The following is a 26028-nucleotide window of genomic DNA, read 5'->3' on the forward strand; positions in this document are numbered from 1 at the left end:
CTCTATTTTCAGTTTTTTAAGGAACCTCCATACTGTTTTCCAGAGTGGCTGAACCCACGTACACCCCCAGCAGTGCAGGAAGTTTCCCTTTTCTCCACACCTTTGGGCACACAACTTTTTATGCATATTCAGTCACTCTGTAATTTTAGTGAGCCTCTGAGCCCCAGTTTCACAATTTATTATAGGAGGAATTTTGCCAATCACAGAAAATTGTTTGAGGGTAAACCTACGAATGCCACATGGGCTCCAAAATGCAGACATATGTGTGTGCATAGGGGCAGGGGGCTTGTTAAATTCCAGTCCTGTCTGAAAACTTTAAATTTCACATGAAGAACAATTTGGTGTCATGAACAGAAACAGGAAGTTCCTTGTACATTTAGTAAAATAAATCAGTTAAGAATCTCAGCCATCACCATACCTCAGAGGTTGATGGGTGTGTATGCGTGGCCTTTTCAGAGTGTTTCACCCTTCCGTGATGTTAAAGCTGACACTGGGACTTTGAATTTCTTAAAGCATATCTGACATATCTCTTTAAATGAACTGTTTCTCCACTTGTTAGTGGTTTGCCTCCTTTAAGCGGATGTGCACAGAGTAGCTGGGTGAGCCCCCGTGAATCAGACTGGTCCCCAGCCCGGCCCCTTCCCGCTCCCTGGCTAAAAACAGGAGCTGTGCTAAGCGCCTCCCCGCAATGCCACACCCACAGCCTCTGCTGGGGAGGCCCCTCGTGGTGGCAGGGGGAGACTCGTGGGCGCCCATCGCCCCTCCTTGTCACTTCATCCTTCGCCTGCGCCCCTGAACTGTCTCGAGAGCCTCACCCCAAGTGCCTAGGAGCATAGAAGAGAAGTGTGGGAAGGAAACACATGTCACCTGGACAGAGAACATGGGTAGTCTTTTTAAGTAAAAGTAACAGAGATACATTACTAAAGAGGGAATGCACTGTCTAACTGAAGAAGATCAACAAACTCACAAACCCACAACACTGTCTTGTACGGTATTTTTTACAACAAGATGCCAGGCTTCTCTGGCTCCGTAGTAAAGGGGGGAGCACGTTGTTTGTCTTCATTTAGTTTACTTGAAAGGAAGAGACCACATTGCTTAATCACGTTCGACATTTCCATTTTTGAAATTTCAAGCATTATTGTAGACTAGAAGAACGACAGAGATATAGCACAGGATTATTTAGGTAGATAAATTAGTCTCTTTAGAGAAATTAGATGATAAAAATAAAGCAAATATATTTAATGGGTTTGGGGATGAAATCTAGGTTTATTTATCAATTGAGCTAATAGTATTTAATATTTTAAAATCTTTTTACACATGGGAAGTACATCTAAAGGAAAACTAATGCTTATAATTAATTAGCCTAGTGGAGGTTGGCAAAACTATCTGTTTTATCTTTTCAGGGGTCTCTGCTTGTTATTTTACGGGGGAGGAGTGGCATGCAATGTTTTCTGGGTTAAACGGGTAACCCTAAGAATGGGAAAATTTAGGATATGAAAAATTGGCAGATCTCTATGGATTGCCAGATTGGAGAACATTTCTGTAAAAAGATAAAAATCAGTTTTAGCTATTTGGCTTTCCATGACCTGAGCTTTACATAGTATCTTTGTTCTGTACAGGGATCATGGCAAAATTACCAACAAGTCCGTAAAGGAAACTGAAGGCGGTTTGATCTACACCTTCAATGCCAGTCCCACAAAGGCTGAAGAAATATGTTACGTCTCCAAAGACATATACCTCTAAAGAACACAGTCATGCCCTAAAATTAGGACATGATTCAGGTACGGCATTTCTTTTTGTTCGGTTGAAATGCTTTGTTCTGTCTATTGTGGGTAATTTCTTCTTCCCCCCACCCCAGACTCCCTCTCTCTTTTCTTCTTCTCATTAACATATGTCCTTTATAATTGATGTTATTTGCTATCCTTTCATCAAATCTGAGCCACATCACTTAGGCAAGCCATCCGGCAGGACACCTAAATACACATTAGAGGAGCCTGGGAGTCACAAGAGGCTCTGACGGGCTCATCAGGGCAGTTATAATAAGCATCTTGGTCCCTCTGAAGGCACTGCATTCAAAGAATGGCCTTCATCGTGACTCTTTTTAAATATGAAAGTAAAGCGTGAAGCCCTTTGAAGGACCCAGCAAACAACACACACGTGAAAGGAGATCAGTGAGCCTTAGAAAGAAAAAAAAATCTTTATGTAGAATCTGTGAAGAATCTTAACAGGTTTTAAAGAAAGACCTCCAGGTAAATTGATGGCTTTTAATAAGACACACGACAGCCTCAATTATGAGAATCCGTTCTGTGAGTTCTCTGTGCCATTTTATGTTCTCAGCAGGGTTGTTTTTTTTTCCTCATCAAGAGTTTCGAGGGATATCTACTGTTGTCTGTGAGTGAAGCATGTTTAAGCGGTCCCCCAAAGCCGTGCTAATTTAAAAAAGAAAAAAAAAACCAACAACGTTGTCAAGTGGTCAGACAGACTGGAACTAGAGGATTATAGGTAAGAGGGATAAAATGAAGGGTTGAAAGCTGTAATTTCTATTTCTGTGGTGGCAACTGAATCGGCTGTTGGATGAGGCAGTTTAAAGAGGCAGTCACTTGGCTCAGAGTCTGGGAAGGACTTGACGGCACACTCCTGACTCAGTGGTGTAGACCCTCCGCAAGGTCGGGATTGCTTGCTAGGTTCCTGTCTGTCTCTGCTTCCCACTCCCCATTCACTTAGATTCCCTCCCTGTCTTTGACAATTCCATGTATTATTTTCCTTCCTCACAGTTTTTACCCTTTTTACCTTTTTTTTTTTTTCAAAGACACTAGTTGCTTGGCCTCTGACCACTGCTCCATGCTGGGGCCTCCCAGGCAACAAAACAGACTTTAAAAAAAAAGAAGACACTGCATCTCAGAGGCGTCCTCACTTGACCTTGTTCATTTTCGAAAATGCTGTGGCCGTAGATTTTCAGAAAGAATCCCTCCCCCAGAATGGTTTTCAAGAACACGTAGGCACATATGGATGTCAGGCAGTCTGGCTTGTAGATGGCATGATCTGAAGAATAAATTATAATAGTAACAGGATCACTCACAAAATGGTGAGATATAGGTGTCTGTCTAGGTGATATAAGTCACTGTGATCCTGGGTGTTTCAATTCATGATCTGGCCTTCTTTTTATATTTCCATTGGAATTAATAGGGCCATAAAGTCGGTAGAAATCATAGAAATTTTGTAACACGTCTCTCAGATTGAAACCAAGAAAATGAAGCCCAGAAAGTCATTCTGCTTATGTATAAGTGCCATTGGTTTAATTGTAGTTCTGCATATTTTTAGAAAAAGAAAAATATTTTTCCAAAGACTGGATAAAAAATGTTTGAGAAGACATACCACCGTGGAAATATATCTGCAATAAAATATCACTATCATTCAGTAGGCGATATATATTGAAGCTGCCTGGGGGTATCAATCACGGAACAAAATGTCCTTTAATCATCATATGAAGTATGTAAACCATGTACAAACTACGCACATGAATGAATATTCATTTTGTGTATAAGTACAACACCCTTTTGACTTTTGTGTATCCCAATTGCGTGTTACTCGTAGTCACATAGTTGCGATCAGAACAAAAAGGATCTCCCAGAAGAAAAGAAGGTAAGTTGTTCCAAGGATGTTGGGAATACAGAACTTCTTTTCCATCACTAACCTTGTGCTCCTAAAAAATGAATGAGAAAAATCCCTACCTTCCACTTCTGAGTATTCTCATAAGAACTGGCAGAAGAGGGAGAGGGGAAGGGATCTACTGCAGATAAACAGCGAGATCCCATTATTCAAGGCAGTCGGTGATTCTAGAGAAAATACCGTTTGCTCTTGAAAACATAGTAGACTTCTTGTTTAAAAAGATATTATGCACACCCCAAAATATGTTTGAGAATCAAAGCTTTTACATTTTTAATTATACCCCTAAACTGGCTTTCTAATTTGTCTGGGATATCAGACAACTCAGAAAAGAAATATTTCCTCAGATTAATCTTTGAAAATGTCACATGGAAATGTGTTTATCGATGTTACTGCAAATTAGTATTTTTATAAATTAAACAAGTAGACGATCTGACCTTCAAAAAGCCTGACCCACTGTCTTAAGGTTAAATATGCAAGTCTTATAGATAGGTAGATAGATAGAAGCTGGTTAACTTTTCAGTTTAAAGTACACTTTGATGAAAATATTTAAAAGACAGCCACCTCTTCCATTAAAAGTGGGCATTTTGATGAAATAATAAAAATCAGGAGGTTATCAGTTTCTATAATTAAACTCTCGCTGCTTATTCAGGGCATAAATTTCGGTCTCCAAACTTTGTTAAACATTTAAGTGAAATAAAATTTTTTAAAAAGATTTAGACAGTAGTTTGGGGATTGATTTCATGTTCAATCTTGATATGTGTTTCAGGGACTCCAAATTCAGTGAAACAGCATAAAGATCTGAGTTGTCTCTATTACTGTCATAATTTACAAGCGTGTGTGCTAACTTGCTTCAGTCTTGTCCGACTCTGTGTGACCCTATGGATGGCAGTCTGCCAGACCCCACTGTCCATGGGATTTTTCAAGCAAGAATACTGGAGTGTAGAAATGGAATGCTATTTTCCTCCTCCAGGGCATCTTCCCAACCCAGGGATCGAACCCACATCTCTTACATCTAACCTGCATTGGCAGGCAGGTTCTTTACCTCTAGTGACACCCAGGAAGCCCGGTAATTTATATAACAGAGAGCAGGAAATGTAACAGAATGCGGATCTAAGGAAAAGAGTGGGAGGAATCCGCACACACAGGGTTGTGCATGGTTACCTTTCCTGCGCACCGTTCTGCGTACCATTCTGTAGCAATGGGGTTTAGTATTTCCTTTCTTAACGCAACGAAGAAGTTCATGGCTAACATCAGAGTTTGCAGGTGGGTGGGAACTATGCTTTTCTTAAAGATATCCAGGATCAAACATTGCAGAGTTAATTAGGCTTTACCTCGAATTGCCTTTCCTACGATCCTCGGAAACGGTGGAGTGCAGCTGTGAGTCACCTGCTTGCTTTCTAGAGATAGTGTCCAAGGATGTAGCTCCGTGAAAATTCTAATCAGATTACACAGAAATACAGTGCTCCCAGTCTGTGCTTTGTACTCGCAGATAAATTATATATGCATAGTAACATCTGTCCACTGTTAAATTTCATGTCGCACAATTCTACTGAATTTTGAATGGCATCTTTAGCCACAGAAGCCTAGAAACATCCTTTGGCTAACAAAAGAAAAAGTCATCACATGCCTTTGGAAAACATTTTCAGAACTGTCGCAGGAATTGCTGAAAGGACCATTGAAAGATGTTTGCTAATGGAAAATATGTTTTGTTTAGTAACTGGGCTATGCTTTAATATTTTATCAACCTGACTGATAGAGTTCAATCATAAAGAAAATTGAGAAAAAAGATGAAATGTAAAAAGAATCTTGTTAAGAGCAATAAACTTATAGATAGTGAAGTAAATGGTGGGTTTTTTTTTTTTTCAAGATGAAGTCTTCTTTCAAGTAAATAACATGTTTTTGGAAAGAAGAAGTTGACTAACAGAGCTGAACATTCACACAAGGCAACATGCCAAGAATTCAAAATGCCAATGCAAAAAAAATGTGAGCTCCTAAAAGGGGATTCAATGCTGGTCTGTAATAATTAGCTGTACTTTCTCTGCTGAGAAGGAAAGCTCTCCTCGGGGCCTGAGGGTTGGTGTGGAATTGGAGATTTTGAGTATAAGAAAGGGTTCCAGGGTTGTACAGCTGTGGTGAAAGACTTTGGCTTCCCAAGTGGGTAACATGGAAATTATAGATGTTGTTCAGTTGCTAAATCATGTCCGACCCTTTGCAACCCCATGGACTGCAGCACGCCAGGCTTCCCTGTCCTTCACTATCTCCCAGAGTTCACTCAAACTCATGTCCATTGAGTCAGTGATGCCATCCAACCATCTCATCCTCTGCTGCCCTCTTCTGCTTTCAATATTTCCAGCGTTAGGGTCTTTGCTGATGAGTCAGCTCTTTGCATCAAGTGGCCAAAGTATTGGAGCTCCAGCTTCAGCATCAGTCCTTCCAATGAATATCCAGGGTTTATTTCTTTTAGAATTGACTGGTTTGATCTCCTTGCAGTCCAAGGGACTCTTAAGAGTCTTCTCAAGTGCCAATTACAGTGACTATCACTAATTTAGTGTGATGAAATATGACTTCATTTTTCTCTAGGCCAAAACTTCTCAACAGAAGTGCTATTGATACTTTGAACCAGATAATTATGGATGTGGGAGATTTCCTATGCATTGCAGGGTTTTTGTCAGCATCCTTGGCCTCTATTCACTAGATGGGGTAGCTCCCTCCCCACCACATGGATGTCTGCAGACATGGTCCCTGGCGGAGAACCACTTGTCTAAACATGTTTCATTTCTTCTCTTATCTCACTACAAAATGAGTTAGGTTGGCTCTTCACAATCCTGTCGTAGAAACTCTGCATAAACAACTGGTATGTATCAGGTGAAGAATAGCTCTGTAATGCAAGAGTTTCTGCAGCACCTAAAATCTAGGAATCTCAAAAATATTTTTTTTAAAAGGAATCTAAGAGCTCAGAGTGACAATGTTTATTTCAGTATGTGCATGTTTTTAATTACAGTGAAGGTGCTCCCCAGTAATAAATAACATGCAAACACGGTGGGGGTGTGGATATGAGATAATTATCAACACAAGGGAATTGTGAAAAGTAACAAAACACTTTTTTTTTTAAAACAAAACACTTTTATAGCAAATATGTTGAAATGTAAAAGAAATGGCCATTTCTTTTACTTATATACTATGAGACTGTTGCTTGCTGTTTAGTGACTGAGGAAACATTTTGATTACCACAGATGTCCTAGGTCAAAGTTCCTCAGAATTTCATTGCCTCAGATGAGTTGAAAGGCTTGTTGAAATAAAAATTGCTGGGTGTTATGCCCGGTTTCTGGTTAGTCAGCAGGGCCTGAGAACCTGCATTTCTGCCAAGTTATCAGGTGAGCCAGGACCAGGGACATCCCCGGCCCTGGAGATGGGCTCAGCCTCAGATGGAGCTTCTCCGTCTGACTTGGTAACTTTTTATTGGAAATGGCAAAGGCTCTAAATATAAAGAAATAAAGGAGTTGTATGAATTTGGGTTTACTCATTGGCAATAGACCAAATCATCTTTGTCACTGGAAAGAATGACTTATGAGAGCAAATGTTTTTAATAAGAGTCTTCACGTACCACTGAAAGACAGGAAACCTTAAAAACAAAACGGATGCACTACTCTCAAACAGGGATTTAAATTAGCTAAAAACGTTTTTAAATGCCTACTACAATGTAAAAGTTTGTTTTCCTACACCAGCAAACACTTAGGTGTCAGTATTTTGTTCATATTTTCCCTTAATTATTGCTTTTCCACTTGTCAGAAAAGAATTTATCATTGTTCACCCTCAAATTCTTCCCCCTCCCGATGTACACATTAGCTCTTGTTCTTATATGTTTTGTACCTTAAATGCACTGCACTTGGTAAGATCTTATGATTTTTAGGATGTTATTAAACTCCAGGGAATATAATATTTTGAATAAATTACTCAGGATTCAAAAAAATATTTTCAAGGGTCTCCTGGAATCATGCCATCAGTTGTGCCTTAGTCAGAAACAATAGGGCAGGTTCAACAAGACAGGCTTATAGTCTTGTCCTAACTCCAAAATTCTACAGGGTGGGAAGGCCTGGCTTAAGAATTGCAAAGGTGATTTGACTGCTCTTAGCTCAGTGTAAGCCAGTAGTAATATGCTATTGCCCACAGAAGCCACGAACACCTGGGTGTTTTAGTAGGAGACAGTTTTTGAAGTGAGGGGAAATGAGAAGGACTTTATCTTCATGGCTGGTAGAATGAATCCAGAATCAAGCACTTTGCAGACCCCATCCTTGACACTGCCATGTTCGTAGGTGAACCAAAGCACTGACTGTTCTGTTCACTTACAAGCAGCATTTAAAAAAACGTTCTGTTGGCCCTCCCTGGCAGTCCAGTGGTCAAGACTTCGCCTTCCAGTGCAGGGGCTGTGGATTCGATCCTAAGATCTCACATGCCTGGCAGCCCAAAAAACAAAACATAAAACAGAAGCAATATTGAACAAATTCAGTAAAGACTATAAAAAAATGGTCCACGAGTCAAAAAAAAATTTTTTTTTCTACATTCAGCATATAAGTAATTGAGATCCTTAGACAGAAAGGCAAGAAATTGTTAAACTGACTTTTTAATTAATTTTAATAATCTGGGAATAAATATAGACTGGTTTTGCCAGTGGAATATGCCAAAAGAAGGTCGTTTAAAATTCCCAGATAGAAATATGGCATCTTAGTTCTAGCTTTGAAATAAAAGTTTATATTGAGATTGACATGTACACACTACAATATATAAATTAGGTCCAAAATATTGAATTAGGTCCTTAGGACCTGATGTATAGCACAGGGAACGCTACTCAATACTCTGCAAGGAACTGTATGGAAAAAATCTAAAAAAGATGCATATATATACATATATATATATATATTTATGACAGATTCACTTTACCGTACACCTGAAACTAACACAACACTGTTTAGCAACTGTACTCCAACAAATATTCTTTAAAAGTCTATAGAGCTTTTGATCATTTGTGGTCTATTGATAACACAGCAGGAGAAATTGAGAAAGAGATTATTCTTGGATGAACACTGGAAAATCACCACCCATTTTCCCATATTCAGTCGCTAATGACCAAAGATAGTCCTCAATGGAGTTGTTGATTAATTAATCTTTTGTCTAAACATTTTGTTTTTCTTAATGCAATGGGCAAGCCATAGTTCCAGAACACTTATATTAAATTTAAACCTTGTTATTTGGCTCTTGGTCTTACAAGACCTACTTTCACTGATAAGGCCTGGTAGCCTGTAGCTCTGAGGGGGGGGCTCCGTCTCTTTGTCTCTTTGAGGGGGGTCCCTCTCTTTGGCTCCCACATTTAATCATCCTGACCCATCTTTTTGCACAGCAGCAACTGTACAAACCTCCACACTTGAACGCCGGGACCTCGCGTTCACGCTGCGTTCCTCTGAAGCGCTGATATTAATGCCGTAGCCATGGTTTTCAATGGGGATGGTAATCTGTGATAACAAAATTGTATCCCTTCCTTCCTGCAATTACCTCACTATCCACACAGCCTTGACGTCTGGAGGCCCACTGCTGCAGGAGCAGCTGGCGTTCCTGTCCTACAGCAGGAAGTTAACCGCGCATTCCAAAGAGCCCTAATTGTTTTGAGATTTTCCTGGCAGCTCAAGAAGCTTGGATCTTGGAGGGTACACTCTTTTGTACCAACCTCACTTTGGAACCGTACACAAAGGAGTAACTTGTCGCAACCTGAACCACTTAGAGGTAGCAGATACTGTCTTCCTCCTCATGGCCATCACTGCACACGGTGAGCCAGTGCCAAATGTAGCCGTGCGACGTGCAGAGTGCTTCTGAGAGAGCTAATGGAGGCCCTGTTCACACAGTGCTCACCATGGTCTGTTCACCGGAGGACCTCACTCTGCCGCCATTTTCTCAAGTCGTGCTCTAAATCGTTGGAAGAAAATGAATTAATATAAGCTCAGGACCTGAGTCTCACAGTGCTGTGGGAATCATTGTGCGCTGGAGAGCCTCACATAATGTCCGCATTAACAGAGACTTTTCAGATCCTTATGGATTTGCTAGAGATCTCCAAAGGAAGTGCAAAATTATTCATTGCTGGGCAAGCTCGACTATACTTTGGCTTCACGAAATATCTGCAGTGAAGTTTTGAACTGATAAAATCTATATACTGTTCAATCAGAATGCTTTCATCTTTTTTTAAAGAATTGAAGAGAATAACTACTGGATGGATTTACTGTGAATTTATCATTGAAATGGCCACAAATAATTATTACCTTCATTGTAAGAGCATTAGTGCTTTTTATTCAGCAAGTTGAGAATAAAATGGATTTTAGTAACACCCTACAATTACCTCATTAATCAAAATTATTACTAGGGATCTCCTTGAAACTGAATTGGTTTGCTGCAGACCTGATTGAAGACTGCTCTGATTCAGAGCAGATCTCTGCAAAAATACGATGATGGATGATTTGCATTTAGTTTACACATTTTATCTATATATTTTTCTCTTTCTTACATTTCCTCCAAAACATAGCAGTATTTCCCAGTGAGTATTTGTATTGGCCTTCAGCTCCAACCTAATTTAGTGTTTCTCTTTGTTTAGTTATTACTTGTGGAATTTTATACCCGATGAAATTAATCCTCTCTCTCATAATTTAAGGGTTGATTCTAAATATTTATGACTTCTATTCTAGTGACTGTAATCTCTGATTCCCCTTCTGGTTAGAAATGATTGAGCACCGTGTTTACTGCATTTTCCCTATGCTCTTGATCCTACATATGCTTAAGGACTTTGTCCATTTTTTCTAGCTCTTCCTGTGATGATCAGAAGATCTGTGCCTCTCCTAGGATTTCAATACTCCAATGTAGAGTGAGTGTTTAAATAACCATAAAAACAATATTTGTTTGCATAGTAAATGGCTTGTTTACCTTTACAACTTTAGAAAATCTTGCTTTGCCGTCTGCCTGGAGCTGATATTTGTAATCATTAACAATTCTGGTTTCTAAGAAAGATAGTAATATGAATATTAAAAAATTTTAGAATCAGATGCAAAATATCCAATGTATTCTCTACAATTGCTTTTTGTTGCCATCTGTGCCACTTGCCTTTCTTACTGTCTTCAGTAGAATTCACTTTTCATCAGCAGACACTGAGTCATAGGACATTCTGTATCAATTTTGTGTTGTTCCTGGACATTCACAGATAGATGAATTATGTTCAGAATCAATAAAACCAAAATTATTTTCATTGATGGCATTTTCACACGGCATTTATGTTGTGCAGAGACTCAGGTAAAATGCCAGCGATGCACTTTTAATGGACGGGGTCCGTGTGCACGGGAGAGTCTGGGCCGCCATTCAGCAGGTGGGAACGCCACCCCTTGGTCCAGGTCTGATGGGGGTGGGGACGCCATCCCTTGGTCCAGGTCTGATGGGGGTGGGGACGCCATCCCTTGGTCCAGGTCTGATGGGGAGATGCACAGAAGGATGTGTGTGCTTGACACAGCAGAGGGTAACACTCCCGAGTCCACTCATAACATGCCAGGTGGGTAGCAGTACACCCTAGGAAAGGCCTTTTGACAGAGACCTCTCCACTGGCCCCCACGTTGGGACAGGCAGCAAAAGCCCTCCCCTTCACCCCGTTTCTACTGAAGTCAAACCACTCTCTCAAATACTGAGAAGAACAGCTGTTAAGGAGGAGTTCGGTTCCAGGTCTGGATTTGGATTTTGCTTGTTTGTTGTCGATTGGACATTTTGCAGAATGCCCAGTGTATTAGACTTGTTTCACTCTGAGCGGAATTTGTGCTGGAAACAGTGTCGATTAAGCTTTTTAACATTTTTCTTACACTTTTTAAATAACTTTTAATTTCCCAAAGAATTATTCATTAGAAAATGGACTTTAGAATTTACTTATGCCATGATATAATAGTATGTATGGAGGCAGAAAAAAATCAAAGAAACACTGTTTATGCAGAAGATACTTTGCTTTCAAGCTTTCGAAACCTGACTTCAGTAGTTTATTATCAGTATTGTCCCACCTCACAGCGTACATTTGACAGGGTAAAAAATGTTATTTTTGGCCATTAAACATACTTGTTTCAATCATCCCAGAATTTCACCCAGAAGAAGAACTTGAACTAGCTCTTTATTAAGTACAATGGGAATAGAAAGAGATAGATACGAATTAGGTTTGTAACATTAGTTTCAATCTTGCAAAATTCTGAATTTTCAACTAAGTATATATTTTTTAAAAAAGATTATTCCACATTTTTTAATATAGAAGAGTCAAAATATAAATGCTTAAGACTTAAAGTTTACTAGATTCTGGGGAGTATCATCAATGTACCATGGTCCCAAAACAATACAGATTTTTGATATAATTGTAAACAGGTCTTATGCAATGAGCCATCAGGAGTAAGTGAAAATCACAGTGATTTAACTCCTTTTGCATGGTTTTCCAAAGAATAAAGCATAATTAATCTATTATGAAAAAATTTCCACACCATATATTCCCCTTAAAATGTAGTATATAAAGTTACAGTTTAAAGTAAAAAAAAATTGTTAACATTTCACAAGATTTTAAATAATTTAGAGACTTGCTCAGGAAAGAATTCACCATGCTTTGCAAATGTTCCGAGCATAGATTTTATTACAGATTATTGGATTATTGGCTGCTAACATTGCTCACAAAGGTCAGATGTGTGTGTTTTTGTGACTCTGAGTCTAATAAACAAAATGTGTCCTTTTTCTTTAAGAAGAAAAGTGTGCAAAAGAAGAAAATTACAGTGTTCTTAGTTCCTCAGACACAAAAGCTACAGAGCTGCCCCCGTGAAGACGTTCGAGCTTAGACTTTTGGCGCTTTAAGCCCAGATGAGGGTGTTCTGGGCACACTCTCCTGAGCGGCACATAATCACACAGTACCTAAAATAGCGATGGAGGAAGACTAAGCTCTGCTGACAAAATACACTTCATTTTTTTATGTGGCGTTAACAAAATGGCTTAGACGGAAAGTGAAACCTGTCTTAGCTTAAGACAGAAACACAAAGACATTTCCCTTCTGGACAACGGACTTTGGCACTGCAAGATCAAAGGAACGATTTTATCTGCATGGTGACTGCAGAGCAAAAAATTTTACAGTATTCCTGTCTCCATGCTGGAGCTTATGTGTCTTTAATGGCATTTAAATTATAGCCCTTCTGTAGCCATGCAGTCAAAACACCACGTCATCTGATGAGACACCATATTATAAGCTGTCAGTACGTCTTATTTAAAAACCCTTCCGTACTGTACTTGTCCTCATTTTTCTCCTTTACTAGAAAAGTTGAGCAAATTGTCTTCTAAACTGGTTTTATGTGTTGACCTAATCAAGCAGGACAAGAAGTATACTTTGGTTTACATTATTATAATTTAATTAATTTATCTAATTTTTTCTTCCTTTTTATCTGCAATATCCCTCTTCACATTTTTGTTTTTAGGATTATAATCTTTCTTGTGTAGAATATACTATAGACACTTATTAAATGAAAATCAAGAATGTGTATTCATTAATGAGCTGCTGCTGCTAAGTCACTTCAGTCGTGTCTGACTCTGTGCAACCCCATAGACGGCAGCCCACCAGGCTCCCCCGTCCCTGGGATTCTCCAGGCAAGAACACTGGAGTGGGTTGCCATTGCCTTCTCCAATGCATGAAAGTGAAAAGTGAAAGTGAAGTTGCTCAGTCGTGTCCGACCCTCAGCGACCTCATGGACTGCAGCCTACCAGGCTCCTCCGTCCATGGGATTTTCTAGGCAAGAGTACTGGAGTGGGGTGCCATTGCCTTCTCCACATTAATGAGCTACAGCTAAATTTATTTTTTCTGAAAGCAACGTGTTTTGTATCAGTTTAAACTGATATATTAGAGAGTGACTATAACATATAACAGCGGACAGAGGGCTTCCCTGGTGGCTCAATAAAGAATCTGCCTGCAATGCAGGAGGCCTGGGCTTGATCCCTGGGTCAGTAAAATTCCCCTGGAGAATGGAATTGCAACCCACTTCAGTATTCTTGCCTGGAGAATTCCATGGGCAGAGGAGCCTGGTATAGTCCATGGGGTGGCAAAAAGTCGGACACGGCAGAGCAACTAACACGTGTAACAGATGACTGAAAGGGCCGTGGCCGGGATTCTTTAGTAGCACACAGTCTAGATCGAGTGTTTCAAATGTCACTGGAGAGACAAGCTTTAATTTGAATGCATACTTTAATAGAATGTTTATGTAATGACAACAATAAAATCAGCACTTAGAATATTCCTGCAGATATAAAAATGAGAAGTTACATTTTTACAGAAGTATAGTATAAGCAGGAACATGTCAACTTCTTTGACTTTGAGCTGTTATTTCCTCGGCAGTTATGGATGCTGTGGCTGTAAATATCCTCGTATATGTCTTGTGGTACACATGGGCAAGAGAGCTCTAAGGTATGTGCTAGAATAGGACTTGCTGAGTCTTAAGGTTTGTGCGTGGATTGAGGATGTGTATATGAAAATTAAAACTTAAAGCCCTTATACAAAGAATGTTATTTTGGGCTAGATAGTGCTTTCTTTAAAAGACCCAAAAGTCTCTGATACTTGCAGTATTTGTACAAGCGGTGTTTGTAGCTATGCACCAGTTCCATTGATAAGTAACTGTTTGGGTGGTTCTGTGAAATTCCTGGTTTGCTGAAACAATCAATTAATCATTTTATCCAAATCCATTAGCAGAAGAGGAAGCAAAGCCAGAAACCCTTTTGGTTATCTTAATGTGGATTAAATGTATTTATTTTAAACTTAGGAAAGAAGGATTGAAATTAGAGGACTCATCCAAGGCGAAGATCACCTATTTTACTCCCCTTTCCATGCCCTGTTTAAGCCATTCAAATTATTTTTTAGAGATATTGAATGTTCACACCAAAAACTGAAGATTGCAATTACAGTTTTAGATATAAGGAGGCAGAAAAGCATGCGGAAAATTATTAGATAGCAGATGTTTTATGGTGTAAAATGCACATAACTGGAATTAAGCATTTTTAAGTGTATAGTTCAGTGGCTTCAAATACATTCACATTGTTGTGCAATTATCCCTACCTTCCATCTTCAGAAAACTTCTTCATCTTCCTAAACTGAAACTCTATACTCAAACAAAAGTTCCCTCTCCCCTCCCATCCCCCATCCCAGTGGCTAGCAGCCACCCTTCTACTTTCTGTCTCTGTAAATTTTCCAGCTGACTCAGTGATAAAGAATCCGCCTGCCAATGCAGGAGACCCAAGAGACGCAGGTTTGATCCCTGGGTCAGGCAGATCCTTTGGAGAAGGAAATGGCAACCCACTCCAGGATTTCTGCCTGGTGAATCCTATGGACAGAGGAGCCTGGCGGGCTACAGTCCATGGGGTTGCAAAGAGTCAGACTCAGCTGAAGTGACTTAGCATGCATGCAGCAAAGCACTTAAGTAGAATTGAGGTATGTGTCCTTTTGTGACTGGCGCATTTCCCTTAAAATAGTGTCTTCAAGGTTCATTCATGAGGTGGCAGGACTTTCCCTGTCTTTAAACCCAAATAGTGTTCCGTTGTGTGTACAGAACCGCATTTTGTTAATCCGTTGATGGATAGTAGGTTGTGTCCAGCATTTGATTCTTGTCAGTGATGCTTTGTACATGAGTATATCAGCTTCTACTTGAGTCCTGCCTTCAGTTTTCTTTAGGTGTGAAGATTTTTAAGAACTCCTATGAATCAGTATCCTCAGCAACTACTCCTCTAGGTGTTAAATGAAAACTCTAAGGATACATCTTTAAATGGAAGAAAGGATGGAGGAAATCAGCTTATACGTTTTAATTTTACAATATTTTTCTGTTATTTCAATGTATTGATTTCTTCTAGGAATAAAAATTAGATGTTGATACAATATCCAAGTTGCTATACTCCAACTTCGATATTATGAAATTGCTTGAGTATTTTAACTGTAGGTGTAAAGCTGATACTTTGAAGGGCTCATTTTAAAAAGGCAATCTTTCTCAAACTACTTCTATTAATAATAGGGCACCCTTGTGTGAAATACTGATCTCCACAACATTTTACCTTATTAATATTTACCAAAACTCACAATGTGGTGATTGCTTGAGAAATAAACCAGTAGTGGGAAGATGGATGGGCTTCCCAGGTGGTACAAGTCGTACAGAATCTGATTACCAAGGCGGGAGACGCAAGGGACATGGGTTGAATCCCTGGGTTGGGAAGATCCCCAGAAGAAGGGAATGGACACCCAATCCAGTATTCTTGCCTGGAAAACCCCATAGACAGAGGATCCTGGTGAGCTACTGTCCGTGGGGTCACACAGAGTCAGACATGACCGAGCAGCTGAGCACAGACGCACACACAGGTAGATATAGACAACCAGTCAGTCCGGCTCCACCCTTTCATACCTGTTTTACAGAAGATGAAACTGAAATTTTGAGAGGTTAAGTGTTCAGGGTCCTTCGGTTAAAAAGTAACAGGGGAGCAGGGAACTCTGCTCAATGTTACGTGGCATCCCGGATGGGAGGGGAGTTTGGGGGAAAATGGATACGTGCACATGTATGACTGAGTTGCTTCACTTGCTCCTGAAACCATCGCAGTGTAGGCTACCAGTTCAGTTCAGTACACTCAGTAATAGACTCAAATAGAAAATAAAAAGTTGTTTTTTAAAAAATCAGCCAAGTCAAAAATCAAACTCAGGTCTCCCTGGTACCAAAGTCCTTTTAACTGTGATGGATCCTGCCCTCCCTCAGCTAACCAAATCCTCACCCAAACACCCTGAGATCTACTGGGGAGTTGGCAGCCATCCATTTTCTCTGGTGCAATAGAGCTTTGAGACGTTAAATCATTTGATTAAGATTTCATAGCTGATAGGCGCTAGAGCAAAAACTCAGGTCTTCTGGGTCCTTTTGAACCTATGCAGCCCATGGATGTCATTGGATTTTGTTGAAGTTAATATACTGTGTATTTCCCTGAAAGATAAAGTCTGAACTCTCTACACCAAATGTATATTTTCAAAAATAAGTGAAGTATGAAGCTTGCCCTGTACTATGGTTCTTTTATCAAGAGAACAAGTCTTGTATTTTAGATTTGTTGAGTTTGAACTCACATCTCCATCACCTGGACCTTAATCTCTTTACACTTAGGACAGTTTATTGTACAAGGTTTCCTTAAGTATGAGCTTAGAGCACACGCATGCTTTGTAGTATTAAAAATATTTTTAAGCTTAGATACAGCTCCTGCTAGTCCTGACCTGATAAGGTAAGATTGCATGGGTGCTTTAGATCTGAATCCCCGAGGGGGTGCCACCTCCACTGATCTTTATAAGTAGCTCCCAATAATAGGGCTTTTTAGTGGATTCCAAATGCTAATCATTTATCCACAGAAAAATGCAGCGCTTATCACTAGACATACTTGTAATTTAGCCAACTTTGAAAATTTTAGTGCAGAAAAATGTCACATGTGCATCAACACACAGGGGGAAATCCCCTAAAGGTACCTGCTCATTATCCTTTGGATTAACCCAGTTTATGTCAAAGAACTGGGCTGCTAATTCCTGGCACTCATATGCAGATGAACAGGTACAAATGTGATTAATTAAACTTTTATTTCTAAAACTTTCACCCTCTAGTCACTTCAGCAAAATATCTTTGCCCCTTTTAGTGTAATGTCTTTCCAAAAAGAAAGGGGAGAAAAGTACATTAAATGCTAAAACACATAGCTTAAAAAAAATGAGGTGCTTTGAAAAAATCCATACTTTCCTAGGTTCATGCTAAAAAAAAATGGAAAATCATATCCTCTTATTACAAGTGTATTTATTATTACCTCTCCTGCTGTGGGAATTCATTTCCACCTAGAGAGCCCTGTATACTTTTGAATGGAATGTCCTATAAATATCAGTTTAGTCCATCTAGTCTAATGTGTCATTTAAGGTTCTTGTGTTTCCTTATTAATTTTCTGTCTGGATGATCTGTCCATTAGTGTAAGTGGGGTGTTAAAGAGCCCGCTATTACTGTGTTAACTGTCGATTTCCCCTTCTGTGGCTGTTAGCACTTGCCTCGTGTACTGAGGCGCTCCTATGCTGGCTGCATAAATGTTTGCAATTGTCATATCCTCTTCTTGGGTTGATCCCTTGATCATTATGTAGTGTTCTTCCCTGACGTTTATCATAGACTTTATTTTAAAGTCTGTTTTGTCTGATACGATTATTATCACTCTAGCTTTCTTTTGATTTCCTTTTGCACATAATGCCTCACTTTCTGTCTGTATATGTCTGTCGGACTGAAGGGGGTCTCTGGTAGACAGTATATTTGGGAGACCCCTCTATTCTAATCCCCCTGTAAAGCCTGTGCTCCAACACACTCCCATCCACACCCATATGGTCCCTCTTTCCTGGAGTATGAATTATTAAATAAACTTACTTTTGTGCAACTGATTTCACTCACTCATTTTAATTTTGTTAGCATAATACAGAACAGAGCTTAATCATTGCTTAAACCTAAAATAAAGGAAGTGAAAAATTTTTTATTGGTAAAATAAAGGTGTAATATTATCAAAATATTTTCAGATACATGCAAAATAGAACTCACTAGAGAAAAATAAACATACCTATGTTTATCAGTTTAATATGTACACAGTTTAAAAATCTAAGCATCCTGACATATTAGGATAACATAATTTCATTTCCAAGGAAGAATGGTTATTTTTCTTCACTTTCCCCTTTAAATTAATAAAATTTGTTTTTGCTGCAATGGATTAATTAATCACATAGAATTTTTTTCCCTTACAAAGTTGAAATAGTTATCTCTCAGATCCACTTTGCCGAAAAACATCTGCCGTTTACTGCTGATATAATCATTTATGTTTGAAAGGGGTGCATTCTGATTCTTATATTTCTCCAGAGCCTGTTTTCAAATTTGTGAAGTGGCCCTTCCTTTATAACAGTGTTCTTCCAGACATTTCCAAATATTCATTGTTCAAAGACACACAAAGTAAGACCCGGGATGTTCTTAAATACTTTCATTAGTTTGAAGGTAAGGCATATATTCTAAAAAATATATGAGGGCAGGTGAGTAAAAGAAGGCTTTAATTTAAAAATACATGAATGATAGTCATGAAGGCAGAGGGAAGAACAATGGGGAAAACAAAGGAGTTTGAGTGTCATTGGGCTTCCCAGGTGGCACAGTGGTTAAAAACAAAAATCCACCTGCCGGTGCAAGAGACACCAGAGACACGGATTCAATCCTGGGTCAGGAAGATCCTCTGAGAAGGAATGGCAACCCACTCCAGTGTCCTCGCCTGGGAACTCCCATGGACAGAGGAGCCTGCTGGGGTCCATGGGGTCACAGAGAGTTGGACTTGACTGAGCAGAGCCCAGCAGTGGTGTAAGTGTCATTGCTGAGGAAATAAGGGGATATAGGGACTTCCCTGATGGTCCAGTGGTTAGGACTTGGCACTGCCACTGCAGGGGGCATGGGTTCAATCCCTGATCAGGGAACTAAGATCCAATGGACTGTGAGGCCCAAAAAAATGTTTAAATATGAGAAATACAGGAAATAAGAGGATCTAATGGGAAGGGGGAGATAAAGCTTATATGCAAAATTAATTAACTTCTGAAAATAGTTCACTACTTATAGCAAGGCAATGGTACTATTTTTAAAATATATGTACATGTATATTACCTAAATGTTGATATGTGTGACACACACACACACATCAAAACCATCAATGCAATAATCGCTTTGCCTCTTTGAAGCAATGACTAATACAACAAATTTGATTTTTCTAAATTCAACATAATGGTAGATGTTGCAGTCGTTTGCAGAATTTTGTCATTCTTTTTTTTTTAATATAGCATTTTAAAATTATGTTTTAAATTTATTTACCTTTTATCGAAGGGTAATTGCTTTACAATATTGTGTTGGTTTCTACCATACACTAAAATGAATCAGCCATAAGTAAACATATGTTCCCTCCCTCTTGAACCCTGCATGAGCTCCCTGTATCAAGAAGCAAATTCCCACTGGCTATCTGTTTTACAGGTTGTAGTGTATATGTTGGGGAAGGCAATGGCACCCCACTCCAGTGCTCTTGCCTGGAAAACCCCATGGACGGAGGAGCCTGGTGGGCTGCCGTCTATGGGGTCACACAGAGTCGGACAGGACTGAAGCGACTTAGCAGCAGCAGCAGTGCATATGTTTCCAGGCTACTCCCTCCATTCTGCTTTACAGAGGTAACTCGGTTTGGCCTAAGTCAAATGTATGGATTTCATATGAGTTAAGTATTTAGATTCGAAAGTATGAATTCATACTGGTTTCTGGAGTATGAATTATTAAGTAAGTAAAAATGGTCACTTTCAAATATGGTCCAAACCCAGAGCCTTTTCTTTTCTTTTTGACTTATCTGTTCATAAGTGGATTTCTACTCAATTTTCTTAGTGCATTTTACAAGCTGTTACTAGAAACTATACTTTAATTTTGTAAACTGTATTGTAGAAGTATTAATGTGTTACAGACTGCGTGAATTATGCACAAGTCTGCGGGGGAACACAATCTCCAGTTAAAAATGAAGGGCACACATGGGTGACCCGATGTGTAAGTCTTCAAGAAATGCAATACTGTGCAAAAACTGGCACATCTCGGAGATGGCTGCAGCAAAGCCTGACAAGGAATGAGCGGGAGGAGGGGGGAGGCAGGCAGGGGAAAACAAGAGGTGTTGGGGGATGGGGTGGGGAAGGGCGCTCAGTAGGCAGCTTTTACTGTTCCTTAACTTCTTTACCACTGAACCAACTGCTCAAAGAACTCTGCAACTCTTTTTTAAAAACCTTTTTTTTAAGTTAAAGTATAGTTGATTTCAGTGTTGTGTTCATTTCTGCTGTACAGCAAAGTGACTCAGTTATACAAGTACACACATTCTATTTTATACTCTTTTCATTATGGTTTATCCCAGGACACTGCGTATAGTTCCCTGTGCTGTACAGGAGGTCCTTGCTGCCCATCCATTCCATATGTAATCGGTATTGCCTCTGCCAGCCCCAAACTCCGAGTCCATCCTTCCCCCACACCCTCTCTGCCTTGGCAACAGTCTGTTCCCTAAGTCAGAGTCTGATTCTGTTTCATAGAGAGGTTCTTCTGCATTGTATTTTATTTTATTTATCTTATTCCTTTAAGATTTTTTTTTTATGTGGCCCATTTTTAAAGTCTTGATTGAATTTGGTACAAATATTGGGTTTTATGGGCTTTTTGCTTTTTGGTTTTTTGGCCCCGAGGCATGTGGGATCCCAGCTCCTCGGGGACTGAACTCAGAACCCCTGGCCCAAAAGCACTGGGCCACCAAGGAAGTCGGTGTGCGGCACTTTGGATTCCGCACACGTGTGCGATTCTTTTTAACAATTAGCTTTATCTTTCTAGAATTTGAACATTCTAGAATTTCGTATTGAAATTGCTCTCTTAAGTCTTAGACTGTATACTGTCGAGTGACTTGGAGAATACGACTCTGAGTCTGTTAACAGTGTCTCCCACCTGTGGACGAGCTGCCCGCGAGTGTCGACCACGTGCCTCCTGGTCTACAAGGTTCTGGCGCAGGACAGAAAGCGGAAGGGAGAAAGAAGCTCTTCTAATGTTGCTTTTTAACATCCATATAATTCTTCTAATCAATCTTTAAAGCTCTGTCTCTTTCTCACCTTGTCTTAAAGAAAGCATCTTAGGACAAGAAACCAATTGTTGCTGAAGCTGTTTCTAACTTGAACTACATAGAACAACTCTGTGGGCTTTCTGTAGAAAGTGTGCATACATTCTGCTACTTATCAGATAGGGTCCAAACTTTCTACCAGGCTGTTGAAAGCTGTCTTCTGAGCTCAGAAACTTAGCATCTTCAAACATCCAGTTTGCCTGTCTTTCTCACCATATATTCCAGTGCTACTGGCCTAATACTTGAGTACCATTTTTCTAACACATAAATTGTTATGCCCTGTTACCTTCTCTTAAACATCCTTTCTCGGGGGTGGGGGGCGGGGTGGGGGGAGGGATGGATTGGGAGTTTCAGATTGACATGTTGGTGTTCAGTCGCTAAGTTGTGTCCAACTCTTTTGCGACCCCATGGACTGTAGCATCCCAAGGTCTTCGGTTCATGGAATTTCCCAGGCAAGAATACCGGAGTGGGTTGCCATGCCCTTCTCCAGGGGATCTTCCCAACCCAGACAGAGATCAAACCCCCATCTCCTGCACTGTAGGGGGATTCTTTACCACTGAGCCACCTGGGAAGCCCAAATTGACATGTACAAACCTAAATGGGAGAAGAATTTGAAAAAAGAATAGATACCTGCATGAGTAGAACTGAATCACCTTGCTGCGCACCTGGAATTAACGCATTGTTAATCGACTGCACTCCAATATAAAATGAAAAAGTGAAAATAAAATTTATTAAAAATACCTTTCTCCTTGGAACTCTTCTGTCCATTTCTTTTCATGGATAAATTCTACTCGTCTCTTTATGTATTTATTTTTATTTTATTTATTTTTATATGAAATGTAGTTGATGTACAATATTAGATAGCTTACAGGTGTACAATACAGTGATTCCAAACTTTCAAAGGTTATATTCCACTTATAGTTATTATAAAAATAATAGCTACATTCCTCATGTTCTACAATATATACTTGAAGCTTATTTTATACCCAACAGCTTGTATAATCCCCTACCCGCTGTATTGTCCCTCTCCTCTTCCCCACTGGTAACCCCTCGTTTGTTCTCTGCATTTGTGAGTCTGCTTGTCTTTTTTTATATTCAGTTTTTTTTGTAATTTTTAGATTCCACATATAAATTATATCACACACAATTTCTCTTTCTAGGTCTGACTTATTTCACTTAGCATTAAGCTCTCCATCCATGTTGCTCATCCATCATGCTCTTATCCATGTTGTTGCAAATGACAAAATTTTATTCTTTTTATGGCTGTATATGTGTACTACATCTTTTTTATCCACTCATCTGTTGATGGACACTTAGATTGGTCTCCTGTCTTGGCTATTGTAAATAACGCTTCTAAGAACATTGGAGCTCATATGTTTTTATAAGTTAGTGGGGTTTGGGGATACTTACCCGGGAACATAATAGCTGGGTTACGTGGCGGTTCTTTGAGAAACTTCCATACTGTTTTCCGTAGTGGCTTCACAAATGCACCTTCCCACAAACAGTGTATAAGTGTTCCCTTTTCTCCACATCTTTGCCCAGATTTGTTATTTGTGTTATTTTGATGATAGTTGTTCTGATAGGTGTGATATGATATCTCACTGTGTTTTCAATTTGCATTTCCCTGATGAGTGGTGAAGCTGAGCATCTTTTCATGGGCCTGTGAGCCACTGGCATTTCCTCTTTGGAAAAATAGCTAGCCATTCAATTCTTCTGCCCTTGTTTCATTGGATTGTTTATCTCTCTAATGGACAAGAGTTGTTCAAAATTTTCAAGGACTTAATGTTTAGAGAAAAGAGACCATTAAAGTGGGAAGGGATGTCAGGATTATCCAGTCCAACCTTTTCTATTTGCAGCAAAATAAACTGAGTCATGGAGAGAAATATCACCCCAAATCACACAATGGTATAAAATAGCCAAGACCAACCACTCTTTCCTCACCAAGCAATGATCGCATCAGCCTTCAATTCAGATAATCTTCGAATAAAACTTGGGGAATGTGTGTTAGACTTTCTGAATCTAAATTTAAAATTGGGACTAAAACAGATAATCCAGAGAGTTCCTTTCTTTCCTTTTTCTCGTCACCTTTCCTGATGCCCAGTTCAGTCTTCAGTCTGCGTACCTTGTGTTCTTACCTTCAGAGAGAACTGGTGGCTCCTAGGGGAGCAGAGGACGCAGCGGTGAGCGCAGACGGCAGCCGAGACTTTCGCTGTCACTCAGAGAGTGCGTTCACCACCCAGGAGCACCTGGGTCCTTTGGGCGGTTCGTAAACTGCTGTGTCTCAATGTCTTCATTTGTAAACTGTGCATAAACGTGTTTGATTCATTCAGACATGCTTAGTGGGAGCTCTTGGTTCTAGGCTCTGAGGATTTACCAGTGCACCAGGCAGATAAAAGTCCTGCTCTCCTGACCATTCATTCTAGCGCTAGGGGACAGACAATCAGCTGATAAACTCAATTCAGTTCAGTTCAGTCACTCAGTCGTGCCTGACTCTTTGCAACCCCATGGACTGGGATGATAAACTGATTTATCAAAAAAGGGCTCTCTCCTTCCTCCACCCATAACGAGGCTGTGCCTTCTTCCTGGAGCTTTCTTTCTATGGAGGGGCAAAAGCTTAGACCCTTCCCAGCATTAAGATTCTTATTGAAAAGTCGCCTTTACTGGCCACCTACTTTAAATTTCAGGTCGACCGTCATCACAACCTGTACTGTTTTTTCTGCCCTATTTTTTTTTTTTTAATCTTTGACCCTTGGTATTAACACACCCTATATTTACTCATTTGTCTTGTTTATGTTGCAGCTTTCTCACTAAAGGATAAACTCCAAAAAGGGAGGGACGTTTGTCTGTTTTATTCTCTACTCTATCCCAAGGCTCTAGAATGCAGCTGGTATCTATCAGGAGTTCATGATCTATTTATTAAATGACTACATTCATATCTAATGTAATGTCCTATGGTGATATTTGCAATTAAGCAAAATAGAAGAAGTTGATAGAGAAACTAACCATGGTACTATCTTATTTTTTGTATGTGTGTATTCCAATAAAACTTTATTTATAAAAGCAAACATTGAGCTAGACTTCACCAGTGGACTGGAGTTTGCTGATGCCCAGTAAGCATAGATTGTGGCTTCAGACTGACCTAGACTGAGTCACAGCTCAGCTCCTGACTAGTCCTGCCAACTTGGGTACTAATTATTTTGTTAAGATTTTTTTTTTTTGATATGGACCATTTTTTAAAGTCTTTCTTAAATTTGTTACAATACTACTTCTGTTTTATATTTTGGATTTTGGGCAGTGAGGCATGTAGGAACTTAGTTCCCTGACCAGGGATGGAACCCCTGGCTCCTGCATTAGAGGGGAGAGTCTGAGCCACTGGATCACCAGGGAAGTCCCTTGGGTACTGATTTTTAAAGGAGTGGAGAGGGAAGCCCTCTCTCAGAAAGCTTTGCCCTAAGACGCGAATAAAGTGAGAAAAACGAACCATGGGGTAACCAAGGCCGACGGCTCTTGACAGAGAGGCCGCAGGTGCAAAGGCCCAGAGGCTGTTTGCATTTGGCTCTGTGAACAGTGAGGAGGCCGTGGGACTGAAGCACATGGAGTTAGGAGAAGAGAGTGGGGCAGAGGGATCGCTCAGATGAACCCTGACAGGGATGTGGGTTGGACAGTGAGCGCTGGTTGCTGCTTAGTCACTAAGTTGTATCTGACTCTTTTGCAACCCCGTGGACTCATAGCCTGCCAGGCCATCAACCCACGTCCCTGTGCGGCAGGTGGGTTCTTTTACGGCTGAGCCACCAGGGAAGCCATATATATATATATTTTTTTCTTTTGCCATTATAGGTTACTACAAGATATTAAGCATAGTTCCCTGTGTTGTTCAGACTTTATTTGTCAAGTTTAAAAAGCACATGCTAGGGCCTTCCCTGGCGGTCCAGTGGTTAAGACTTCACCTTCCAATGCAGGGGCTGTGTATGGGTTTGCTCCCTAGTTGGGAAGCTAAGATCCCACATGCCTCACAGCCAAAAATCCAAAACATAAAGCAGAAGCAAAACTGTAACAAATTCAATAAAGACTTTTTAAATGGTCTACATCAAAAAAAAAATCTTAAAAAAAAAATTTTTAAAAGCATGTGCTATATTTAATTCCAAAAAGAGTTACAGAAATTGGTCAAAAAATTCACATAGAGTTGGTAGAATATGTAGGTTTCTTTTTTTGCCCAAAAAGCATGGCAATGGGCACGGTGCCAGCTATACTTTATGAATTTAGCTTCTTTGTCCTGAAAACATGTTCATTACTCCAGAACTTGGAGTTGGGGCTGCCCTGCATAATCGCTGTGTTACAATTCAGGCCCCGGTACTTCTGCGGGGCTGCGTTTTTCCTCTCTGTGTTCCCACCATCAGCAGACAGCCAGGAGCTGCAGACAAGGGCTCTTTATCACATTCAGCTGTCCCCAGGCTTCCCTGGGGACAGACTTTCTGTCCCTGGTGGGTGTGCTGCGTCCTCCTTGAAAACAACGCCTGACTAGGGACCCCACGCTACCTTGGGGCAGAGGACTTGTCCTGGCGCTGGGCCCTACACCTGCAGGCTGTCGCTGGACCCCTAAAAGAGAGCTAAGAAGTC

The 26028-nt window shown here is 40.0% G+C and overlaps 1 long non-coding RNA gene across 2 annotated transcripts in view; it reads left to right on the forward strand.

Moving 5' to 3' along the window:
* Positions 1 to 10952, forward strand: part of LOC147356048 (uncharacterized) — a 52975-nt gene extending 42023 nt beyond the window's left edge. The window contains exons 2-3 of one of the 2 annotated variants that reach the window (XR_015142574.1): positions 1620 to 1781; positions 10510 to 10952. This is a non-coding gene — a long non-coding RNA (uncharacterized LOC147356048). Of the gene's footprint in view, positions 1 to 1619; positions 4735 to 10509 lie in introns of those variants that run through there. The other variant, XR_015142573.1, reaches the window with a different exon arrangement.
* Positions 10953 to 26028: the final 15076 nt, after the last annotated feature.

The sequence above is a fragment of the Bos grunniens genome, chromosome 16 (assembly GCF_055505025.1).
Source record: "Bos grunniens cultivar Pamir isolate PY7600 chromosome 16, Bosgru_T2T1.0, whole genome shotgun sequence".
Classification (NCBI taxonomy): Eukaryota; Metazoa; Chordata; class Mammalia; order Artiodactyla; family Bovidae; genus Bos; species Bos grunniens.